This window comes from Oreochromis niloticus, linkage group LG7, assembly GCF_001858045.2.
Source record: "Oreochromis niloticus isolate F11D_XX linkage group LG7, O_niloticus_UMD_NMBU, whole genome shotgun sequence".
In the NCBI taxonomy this organism is placed as follows: Eukaryota; Metazoa; Chordata; class Actinopteri; order Cichliformes; family Cichlidae; genus Oreochromis; species Oreochromis niloticus.
Genome location: NC_031972.2, coordinates 48,034,339 through 48,046,424, shown reverse-complemented (window position 1 = coordinate 48,046,424; position 12,086 = coordinate 48,034,339). Strand labels below are relative to the sequence as shown.

The following is a 12,086-nucleotide window of genomic DNA, read 5'->3' as shown; positions in this document are numbered from 1 at the left end:
CACACATCATTGTATGAAATCTTCAGTTTGATGTCAATTTCCTGCATGGATTAGCCTTCATTTCCTCAAGAATACTTAACAGGTATATTGTGATGGCTTTCAAAGGCAAAGTCTTTTTGTGTTTTGGCATTTCGAGATTACAGTCATAACTCAGAAATACTGATGCTCCAGAAGCTCAGCCAAGAGTTTGCAGTTGTTCTAGCATAACTGGATTTTTTTTTTTTTTTAAATGATCCACTAGTACTTTAGCATGATAAACCTGATTTAGGAAAAACATCTTGGCTTTGTGAACTGAACAATTCAATGCAATTTAATGTTCTTTCATGGTAAAACAAACACACTTTCTTTTCAAGAACGAGGACATTTCTATGACCCAAACTTCTGAGCAGCAGTGCGAGCAGAGATTTACGTGTGGTCACTATGAGTGCGATTTTTTTTCTTCTCTTAGATATATGTTGTAAAAAATGGGAGTGTATTTTCCATGGGAATATAATTTGAAGGCCTTTCCCTGAGCTGCCTGTCATAACAGAGAAGAAGGTGAGACGAGATGACTGTACAAGGCTGTGCTCAGGCACCTGGGTAAAAGCTCTGGCCAGTGATGGATGGCATTTCCCTGCAGCATAAACACAGTGCACTGACACAGCTCTCCACCACCTGCTTACACGCATGAAAACATATCCGTGGCCAAAGACAGTAGAGGACACAACAAACTGCGTGGCTGGTAGTCTGAAATGGTACACCTTATAGGTCATTCAAATATGTTGTTTTATCTAGAATTTCACAGAAGGGCACAGCAAATAAAAGGAATACAGTGGCGCTGAATAAATATAGCATAAAAACAGTTTCATAAACATTTTTCACTGCAAGTAGAAATGAGACAATCATGGAAATCACTATGTAAATCATCTCTGGCTTTCTGAATTAAATAGTTAAAGTAATTTCAGCCTTTTGCTTATAGTGTTGGGAGCGAGCTATTCTGCAGTATCTGAGGCTGAGGAAAAGGAACGAGTTCTTTCCTGTGTACAAAAACAGCCTTTCGCTGCTTATTCCACCTATACAAGCTGCTGATGTTTTGTTTACTTTCGCCTTATGCAGATTCTACCGAAAGCAAGGATTTTGTGTTCCGTCAAGTATGTAAACAAGTGGACTCGTACAAGTAAATCCCATTCTAGGAGTTTAGAGTGCATCTAAATTCCTGAAAAGCAAAAGCAGTAGATTTGTTTTCTTGTTTTTTGTTTGTTTGTTTTTAAAGGGGGGGGGCTAATTCACAAGGCAGGTCTTTTCACATCATGACTGATATAGAGCTCATACAGCAACTCATCCTTAAACTATGCATGCCTTTTATACTCCAGTTGTTTTTATTTAAGTACTGAATTTGATTAAAGTTGACTACTTATGCTTTTACTATTGTCTGCCATATACAGTTATGCTCAGATGTTTACTTACACTCATCTCGAGCTTTGGGAATCGGGAGAACAATTTGAATTTATTCCACACAGGCCAAACGTATACATACAGACTTATTAATAAGTGTTGCTGAAAGTTCTATATTGCCTTAACATGACAAAATCACTTTACCTCGAATCAGCTACATGGTTGGACTTGAACACAAGTGGGTGTTCCAGTAGCACAATGATTCCAAACACACATTCCGAACTGGTTTGGGAACGGATAAAGCAGGCTAACATTAAGCTGCTGGGATTGCCTTCCCAACAGTCTGACCTCAGCCCTGTTGACAGTATGTAGATGTGCTTAAAAGCCAGATCTTTATCAGAAAACCAAACACTTTAAATAAACTCAGCCAATTCTGCCCAGAAGAGTGCTCAAACATGCAACCAGAATTATGCCAGAAGCTTATTGATGGCAAGCAAAAGTCTTCTGTCGAGGTGCAACCTGCTAAGGGACATTTAACCAAATATTAGTGGGAGTGTGTGTTTACTTTTGACCCTGTGTGGATTAGGGAACATCCAGAATAAATTCAAATTTGTGCACCCAATCCTTCTTTTTAAAGGTCATTAAATATGTATTTAAAGATGTGGTATCCTATCCTGGAAAAAATAACAATTCAAACAGTTTAAAAAAAATCATTAAAAGGCTTTTACCATGACATTCATGCCATGATGCCCGTGAGTGTATGAAAACTACTGACCATAACTGTATACCGTTAAAGTGGTGGATGCTCATATTGAAAATAGCAAAGGTTTCAGATAATAAGGTCAGTGTATGTACAAGTCATTTCTGTAAAAACTAAAAAGCTTAGGCTGCTCAAAACTCAGTTTCTGAAACTCAGGTTGTTTTTGTACTCTTGGCTCTTTGTGTGATATCAGTGAGAGGGGAGGTAAAGAAGGTGGCCTTAAAAGGGAAAAAGGATGAGCAGAGCTGCACGTAGGCACAGTAAAACATAAATAAGGATTAAACCCCCAGAATAAAACTGGGATGCCAGGAATTTTAAGTTTACGTTTTATTTTATGATTGTTATTATTATTAGGTTTTTAAAAACCGTTTTAAGTCCTCTTTAGCCTTTAAGATAGTCCTGTGGCTGAAATGAGTCACCACAACAAAGAGAATTTTTTTCTTTTATTTCAGCAGCAACTTATTTTACTAATTTTACAAGGAGCATAGTGATAAATGAGCAAACGTAGCTTTCTAATAGGAAATCCAGAAAACCATATTGAATGGCCATGAAGTCGCATGAAGACTAACATCCACAGGTTGTCCCTGTGTTGTATTTGTAAATTCCCATCAGGTTTTTGCCCCCTGTGTATTAACATGGTTAGACAGGCTTTAAAGGCTGCTCCCTCTCAATATAGAGAAGTCATGTAATGTAATTACACAGCAGACAGAGAGGAAATGCATCCTCCTCTGATGTAAACAGCTCTGACTCATGAACTTGTCCCGCAGCTGTAATCGCATCAGTAATTTGATTTCTTTTGCACCTTTGGCCAAACCTCCAGACTGTAAACATGAATATGTTTCTTTGGTCTATACCCGAAATGGATCCTGAGGAGATTTTGACAGATACTGCCTTCTCTCATCTTTGCTTATATGTAACAACTGTTTATCCTCCAAGGTGCTGCTGCTCAATTACACCTCACATTTATCTGCAGCTAATAAACCCAGCTCATTAGCACTTAATTAGTTTTGGAGCTGACGAATGATGTTAAGATAAGATTTAAAGCCGCTCAATTGCAAAAACATGATAGCAATGTTTTGAAAGGGAAAAAAGCAACTGATAGAGTGATGCACAGCCAGTACACCGAGCAGAGGATCAGTGTTAGGGGTTCATCGGCTCTTTATATGACGGTCAACAACTTACTTGAAATTTAAAATAAAAATATCCAGTGGAAATAAAGTAACATTTATTTCAGCAATAACAAATCATATAAACTTCCCCGTTCATTCCCAGATAAGGACCAATCACATATTCTAATGTCCCAGCTGTAACCTGAGAACAACCAAACCAGTGCAAACAAATGCCACTGCACTGCAATCAGTCACACCCTATTTGAGAAGCACTGGCTACACTTACAAATTGTGAATAAGTTCTTAAACTATGGAAAAAATGGAGCATCTGATGTCTGATGCTGTTTTTTGAACTGCTGTGTTTTCCTATAGGGTTTGGGCTGCTGGCCTTTGTTCAAGCTGTGTGAGTTAATAATTACCTCTGATGTGGACAACATCGTTTCATGGTTGGCTTGCTGGTGCCGTGCACGGTTTGTTCTGTACAGAATAAAGAATAATAGTGGAGTAAACACGCAGAGAGATGACTTTCTCTCCCGCACAGTATCTGTGCCGTGCGTAAAGTTTTGCATCTGAGTGAGCAGAGGACTTCAAGGATCCACTGTAGTAAAAGGCACCGTAATTGGCGATGCCAGTGAGGCAGAGACAGCGTCTCCTCTAATGGGTTTTGCTTTTCAACACAAAGCCTTGACGGCGTTCACTTTGCAACTTTCAAAGTGCTATATTCTCTGCCTCTGTGGTGCTGTATCCTTGAACTTGTGAAAATCCCTTTGAGTATTTTACAGATAATGTGCATGGGGGAAATTAAGAGAATATTTTAATGAGATTCAAGACGTATGCAGACATGTCTGGAGGCAGTTTTAAATGAGAGGCAATGACAATTACAGTATTTTCCCCGTGTGGGGAGGCAAATGTTGCTGAGAATTCCCTGGCCCCCTTAAGATGATGACGGGGGGATATTGGAGCGTTTGCCACTGGGGAATCACGCCCAGAAATGACACTCCTCTCTCTGCCTCACTTTTCTGTCTTTTTCTAACACTATATAAGCAAATCAAAGAAACTCTTCACATATAACTAAAGAGGGGAGGCTGGCTAAGTTGGAAAATAGTGTACTGCGGTGGGGGACTGGCGCCTTTCAAGCTTAAAGGTGATTCTGTAGCTCTTTAAGCTTCTTATGATCATAATTGGGGGGTTTTCCCTCAGGTGATTTCACATATACGTTATAAACCCGTTTTCATCTTATGCCACAACCTAATTTTAGCTAATCAACCGGCTTCTGCATGGCAGACCACAAACGGTCTCTTTGCCAAAACCGGGCTTATCCGCGTAAAAACTGCGTCACTGCTCTTTGTGTGATTCCACGGCTGCAGATGGATACCATTGCTAAGCCTCGGATAATGCATGTGTGTAATGTGCAGTGATAGAAGAGAGCAGTCTGAGATAAAAGTGTGCCTTTTAACGTCACATGACCTCATCCGGCAAAGGTCTCAGTTGATCCCACGGGCTGCTGCTATATGGCTATGAGCGCAAACCTGCCTGCAGGAAAAATATGCATCAGAACATGCAACTGGAAGCAATTAGTGTCCAGAACAGCTGGAATTCCCTGAAAGGTGAAAGCACTTATATTTGACTAATATGTGAATCTGAATTTAGTTTTTTTTTTTTAAACGTAATCTTTTCATTTTTCAGCCCGATTAATGAAAAAAGATTATACGTATTTCAGTGTTGAGCTTTTCTTGTACTTGCCGCCTTTTTAAAGCAAACAGCGACAAAGCAGTTAAATGAAAAAGCCACTCCCCGCTGTTAGATAATAATTATAAGGATCATCGTTTGGCCTTTAAAATATACAGTCTGGCTTTTTTATATTAAAAGAAAAACTTAAAAAAAAAAAAAAAAAAGAAGCTTGTCCAGATGTTGTCCATCTGTGATTTTGAGGCTTCAGGGGGGCAACGCACTATTGTGTGTATTTGTATAACATTTTTCTGGAATGGTTCACTGCCTTTAGGCCACCATACATCAGCAGCGGCGCTGCAGTGCGCGCAATGGGCGTGCGCACGCCTCCGGGTGCTGCTGCGCGCCCCCGCCTGTGTGTGTGTTTGTATGTCGGTGAACTGGTGGGAGAGAGAGAGAGGGGAGAGGACCGGTGGCTGAGAGAGGCATCGGAGGCAAGTGCAAGAGGTTCGGCGCTCTGAGCGGGGACTCCACGTGAATAACCGCGGCTCACGGCTTCGCTCTGACGCGGGAGGCTGAAGACACAGGAGGGGTTTTGTGTTTCTCACCGCCCAGGGAGGAGGTAAGGTGAGCTAAATTAGACCATTCATAATAAGCACGTGTCGTGTGGCTTACGGTTCACTGACAGGAGTTTTGTGGCACGTTGGAAGGATGCCGATAGAAAAACTGCCCCTCTTTTAGCTCCTTCTCGGGGGGTGGGAGTGTGCAGGAGTGGTTTATTTTAAATAACACGCCGCGCTGTTCAGGGTGGTATTTTACGTGTTAGGTGATCGTCAGAGAGAGCGAAAAGGTGTGGGACATATTCCAGTGAGCGACTGTCAAATCAAAGGGTTGACACGTACCGTGACGCGTTAAAGATGCTGAGGGGAAAAGCACAAAAACAAATCATTGGCACTTATTTGCGAATATTGTCTTTGGACTTGATCTTTTTTGCTTCGATCATCACATCACATATCACATGGTGTAGATATAGTGGATATTCCCACAGATAGATAGACAGCTCTACTGTACTTGACAGTTGCTTTTTATAGTCCTGTGTTGATGAAATCGCTGTCTGGATACACGCACAATCCCTCATAAGCTGATTTGCTTCCCACATGTTTGATTCCCCTCATATTCATATCACAACTCTGTGTTGTTTTGACTGACCAGTCACTTTGCTGAGTCTAATTTCCCTTCATGGGACTGAATCTGATTATGATAGGCCCCCCCTGAGATTTCACAGAATTCATCTCGCACCATTTTTCCACCAGTCAAAACAATTCATTTGCTGGAAAAAAAAACTCCCAAACACATTTTCACACAATCCTCTCTTCCCACTTCACCTCCTCCTCCTCCCCCGTCTGTCTGCCCCTTGGTCAAAGCTTCAGTAAAGGGGGAACTCACCATCATGCAACAACACCCCTCCTCCTCCTCATCCCCTCCTCTGCTCATCCCCAGACACTCTCACTCATACATACACGCAGACACACATGCCTTGACTGCACACTTTCGCTGCCTGCTCAGTTGGCCAAATTAATGCAATGCTAATGACCTCTGTGTTATTGTCTGAAGCTCTTGCCTTGCGCTTACTGCTCTGAAAAGCCTGACACACTTTCTAGTAATGTTTATTCACTCCAAGCAGACTATAGTTAATCTGGTTAAGACGATAACAATATCCCTCTATCCTTGCCTTATGTCTAGTTTGCATTAATTCATAAAACTGGCGGCAAAAATGTACGTCCCAGACAGTTTGTGTGCTTTGTGGTAGTCTCTTGATCAGGATGTAGCTTGAGCTCAGAGAGGCTTTAATCCACAGCTACTGGAGTGCCGCTAACAGGACATTTCAGCCTCATTTGACAAATGTGGCGAAATCGGGACAAGATAGCGACCTACATTGTGCTGCCTTCTTTACTTTCAACCTCGTCACAAATGACTCTAGACGGGGAGATTTGCATAACTAAGGGATTATCATGACACACGTTGGCCAGAGTTATTGTGAGAGCACCAGTCAGTCACACTGCACGCTGACCTAAAACCAGCGATGGGCAACTTTGCTCCGGGGGCTATGGGAAAAGCTTGGGTGTTGGAGGGAAAATGCCACCAATTTCTCCCTGTGGGCTGCAGAAAAACGCAGGCTATTCTGTGAGAAGTCATCAACGCGCCTTCTGTAAGCAGCCGTCCGTGGACATTCACAGGCCAGAACAAAGTGCCTCATAGAAAGGAAGATTTGTTCTGTGTCACTTGTTGTAATGATGACATAATTTCTTTCAGGAACTGGTCTGAACCTGAGAGCCTGCCATTTCATCAAGGGTACATTTGAGTCATGTCAGAGTAATGCCTGTTTAGGGAAGCAGCACGTATTCCGAGATGAAACAATAACACGATTCCGGCAAAGTGAAGCTGAAGTCAGGGTGGGAGACGGCTAGTCTCAGTAGACGTTTAGAAAGAGGGACCTGTCAGTGTAAAGGTCGCTTCTGGTTAATCACAAGTGTCTCTTTTTTCCAAGTCTTGACAATCATTTATGTGACATTTCATAGTTTTTATGTTCTGAATTAACTAAGTGCTAAAATCTGGAAATGGGAATATGAAGACATTACTAGAATTAAGGCCAACCAAGCATGAATCTAGGCATTAAAACCAGGAGTAAATGATTCAGTAATCCATCAGTGAGTTGATATTTGATACAAATATAGCATGCATAGCAACTTTAGATTATACAACATTAACAACAATTTTCTGGGTGCAGTTTCTCAAATGAAATATTTTATGCTATATGATGATGAACAGAAGATATTTTAGACCTCGGTCTGAGCGCTAAAAAACATTAAGGAACAAGAAAACATCTCGGGTTTCTTTGACATTTGTTTAAAGAAAAGAGTCAACTGATTAATTGAGGAAAACAATAATAAATTAATTGGCAATTCATCTATTTCAGTTTTTACCTAAAATCTGGTATCTGCACATGCTATATACATATATATGTGTGTGTGTGTTAGGCAAGAGACTATTAATCATACTATGAACATTTAGTAGTGCATGAGGAGTTTTGAAATGTGTATGATATTATAACTATTGTAATTCTTGCCCCTTTTTTAAAGGATGTGGCTATATTCCCAGATCTCAGCAAATATCTTGATATTGATTCCAGTTCCTGTAGAAATTATGACTGAGGAGCTGAAGCCAACCATAAATACCCCCTGCAATAATTTCTTTTTCATGCTAAAGTGCACACACACAAATCAATAATTTACCATCATAAGTCACTCCAGCTGATTGACTGAATGATTGAGTGAGTTCTGGCAACACGTGTTCTCGTGTCCCGAGTGAAGAGGATCCAGCAGCCATTGTGAATAGAAACGCCGTGCTGCTCGGCTGTGATGAGACTAAATTCCCTGGGGAATGATGGAGGCCCATGCCTATCCATTAGTGTCACTGCGGTCTGGGTGTTTCGTCCCAGTGGAGCTATCACGCACAGCAGCGCAGCACACTGACATCATTTGGACCTCCTTGTCATAAGCATGTTCGTCTCATTTTGGGACTGATGAGTGCCTCATTATAGGACCACAGAGGGAACGGTGCTCTGCCTGCTTCACGGCTGCTTGATCACTTTCACTTTTTGTAATTTGGACAAATGTATGCAGAAGCAAAGAAAGGCATTCATACATGTTCATTACATGTGCCCATGTTTTACTTTCCTTCTCTCTCTGTCTCTCTCTCGGTGAGTCGGGCCTGCTTGGTTGCAAGCTGGTGGGTACAATTAGAGTTTCACAGTCAGTTAAGCAGCAGCTCTAATGGGAATTGACACATTCCTGTGAATCCCTCCACACAGCTGCAACTGTTGGTGTTTACACCATAGACTTGCATTTTATTATCGGGAGTAAATGGCGACAGATGACTAAGAAAAATGGGTAAACGAAGTAAGTAAAAAGTACAAAGTGAACCTCGATTAGATAGATGTCTTGGTTTCGGTTTCTCCTTTTACTTCTTGCTGTTATGGATATTGATTAGAATTTATTAACACCAGTGCCACTGCTGAGTTTTCCTATTGGTCAGATTTTTTTTAAATTGATCCCCATGTTGTTTACTGATTGGATTTACATGTGAGAAAAAAAGTAAGCTTGCACAGGTTTGTATCATCAATTCAAATACCTGGACCTGGCTCTAATTACTGTACAAAAACAGACTTGGATGTGCAAAAGCTTTGACACATTAACTCATAATGGATTGGTTTTTAACTGGAACCAGTAGTTGATTCCTATCACTGCTTGTAACAGCACATTAAATAGCTGACGAAAGGGTCTGATGATTTGATCAATTGGTGCACAGACAGAAAATTCATCATCAGCTGTTTGGACATGTTTCTAATAATTTTAATAAAAGTAAAATAATAAAAATGCTTTGATTCAAGCTTCGCACGTGTTAAGGTTTTCTCACACTAATATCTGAAACAGAGCAGTCTAAAACCTGAGCTTTTGGCAAGTAGGGATTACTTAGCACATATACTGGCCATCTGCCTTTGCAACAGTATATGACAGAAAACAATGAGCATCCTTTAAGCGTGTTTGTTGTTGCCTAAATTCAAGCTTTTCGAATCTGAGGACTTATTATTTAGTCATCTTTTGAAATAAACTAAATACCATTGGCTATGGTTTGGATAAAAAAAGCAAGATGCATGTTAATAATTATGTCGGATTAAGCTCTGGAAACAACAAAAAAGAGGCATTATTGTTACTTTAAGGATTTCATAAAGCAAATAATAATAAATCACCAAATGAAGATCAAATGAATCACTGATGGAAAAGCTGTTAGTCATAGCCCCGACTCGGAAGCCCTGCTGATCAGAGATGCTGTGCTCAGTGAATTAAAAGTTGATTTGCTGTTAAATTCTGCTGTAGATTTTGGACAGCAGGTAGTTGGACAGATGGTGGATGGATGGAGGTCAGTGAAGACCTCCTTGGATGGCCCCCTGTGACCAAATCATTACGTTGGAGCTTCATACCATGACGGTCATCAAGCCCAGCCACTCAAGGTTGCCAAGGGAACCCTAATATTACTCATGTCAGGTTATCACACCCTTTAGTAAGTACAAAGCATTTAAGGATGTTCTTTTCTGTCCTAAGTAAGTGCCAGGGGGGTGACAGCAATAGACCCTTTTGAAATGGGACATTGAGATAATGGAATGTAATGTTGCTGGTTTTATGTTCTCTCTCTGTCCCCTTTAGACCTCCTTGTTAACTAGGTGATCTGAACCACTCAACCTCGAGTTTAGAGATCCAATGGGAACAAATGGAAATTCAACTCGATGTTTGCTCCAGGAGTGCATTTTATGAGATCTCATCAGATGCGCTGCTTCGTTGCTACTGGCTAGGGGCGGAGGAGGAGGGAGGAAAAGGAAGAAGTGGGAGTGTTTTCAAGCTTTTGGGGTTCCAAGGGGGAGGGAGGAGGGGTGGATCATGTACCTCCATGGACGCTGAGAATGGGCAGGGGGGAACAAAGGGGGTCTGTTTTCTCATTCTCTACTGGCAGGGAGGCTTTTATCGCCTCTTGCCTTGCAGTATGTGTGTGGGTGGGTGGGTGGGGGTGGTGGTAATGCCGGGGAGGGGTGATGCAGGGGTTATGCTGAAGGAGATCCACAATAGAAACTGTGGTGTTGGAGCCTCTCTTTGAACAGCTGAAGAGGGCTGGAGAGGCAGTCCTTGCTGGAGCGACAGCCTCGGGCCTGTTGAAGCTCTGGCCAACTTTGGATGGGCAGCAGATGTTGGAGAGGTAGCTGGTGGCCGAGTGGCAGCACATAACAACGACCGGTGCTTCCCTTTCCTGTCCTGAAAACAACAGGAGGTGGGCATTGCTCCACTGGCAAGGTGCAGGCTGGCCAAAATTGCAGGGAATACAGGAACAGTGTGCACTTGAAAGCTTTCTGCTCCATTCTCAAGCTTCCATCTTCCTCCTATTTGCATAGAGCTTAAGGGAAAAAAAAAACACGTTGCACATCCCACTCTTTGCTGGCACTGCGATGCAGCCCACTTGTGTAGACTAATAGCTCAGAAAATACATCACCACAGCTCTTTCTCTGCTTATAAAATTGGCCTGTACCGTGCCAAAATTCCACCGCAATCCCCAAGCCTCCGCAGTCTTACTAGTCTCTTGTTGAACACTGCATCCAACAAAACTTGCAGAAGTGGGGGTCTGCAGAGATAAGCAGAGCAAAGGCTTAGATTATCTTTGTTGCCCCAGCGCATGATGCAACAGCGAATCAACAGGAAAAGAAGGAGACACTTCGCTGTCAGCTCATGAATAAAGTTGACATCGAAACACAAAGTGGCTTTGCCATGGTTCAGGACTCGCTGACCTCGAGGTCTTATTTAGGCCAGGCGCTCTAATGCCCTTACCCTCTGCTCCACCCCTCTACCCCCTCCCACACCCTGGCTGAGGGTAAGATACCATGTTAGAAGCTCAGCAGCCACCACTGAAGGGCCCTTAATCCAAGTGGGATGACAGTTTGGCTCTGGATGCCGTTTCTGCAGTGCTGAGACCAATGAGCTTTTCTTCCCCTCTTTTTCATCCCTTAAACCTCCCAAATACAACCACAGGAATCCTGGGAAAAAAGCAGTTCTCGGGGAGACAGAGGAATAGGATGGCAAACAAATCAAAGTGAGGATCTCCGATTCCTCCTTTGTAGAGCAGATAAATGTGCACATTCACAGAGGTATCAAAAGGACACAGTGTTGACTTCAGCTGCAATTTTTTTTTGTCCTGGTGCCACATGTAGTGTAAAAAACATAATCTATAACCAGATAATCTTTGTCCAGGCTTCAGAATGATTAGGGAAGATTGAGGTCAGAAAACCATTAGAATCATCAAATTTAGTGATGCTGCCACATCAAATCCCTTTTCCTGCCTTTGAACCAATCGGCAGAGCCATCCATGGACCACATGTTCACAGAGGTTCAAATGGGCCATCCATTATTTGAAACAATAACGAGCATCATGCATGTTTGCCATTACTGTTACTCACTCTGCCAGGCAGCTGCAGCTGATTCTGCTTTTCCACACTGGTGACACTCCCACTGTGATGTGCAGTAATCTCTGGGATGTGAGCTTTGTTTAGTATTTATAAAATTTAGTTTGGAAAT

The 12,086-nt window shown here is 42.0% G+C and overlaps 1 protein-coding gene across 17 annotated transcripts in view; it reads left to right on the top strand.

Moving 5' to 3' along the window:
* Positions 1 to 5,313: 5,313 nt before the first annotated feature.
* LOC100708883 (neuronal cell adhesion molecule) overlaps positions 5,314 to 12,086 on the top strand; it is a 74,440-nt gene continuing 67,667 nt past the window's right edge. For 9 of the 17 annotated variants that reach the window (XM_019361751.2, XM_005450995.4, XM_005450988.4 and 6 more), the window contains exon 1: positions 5,314 to 5,538. The gene's annotated coding sequence lies outside the window, so the exon portion shown is untranslated. The remainder of the gene's footprint in view (positions 5,539 to 12,086) is intronic. The other 8 variants (XM_005450990.4, XM_005450989.4, XM_005450991.4 and 5 more) reach the window with 2 other exon arrangements.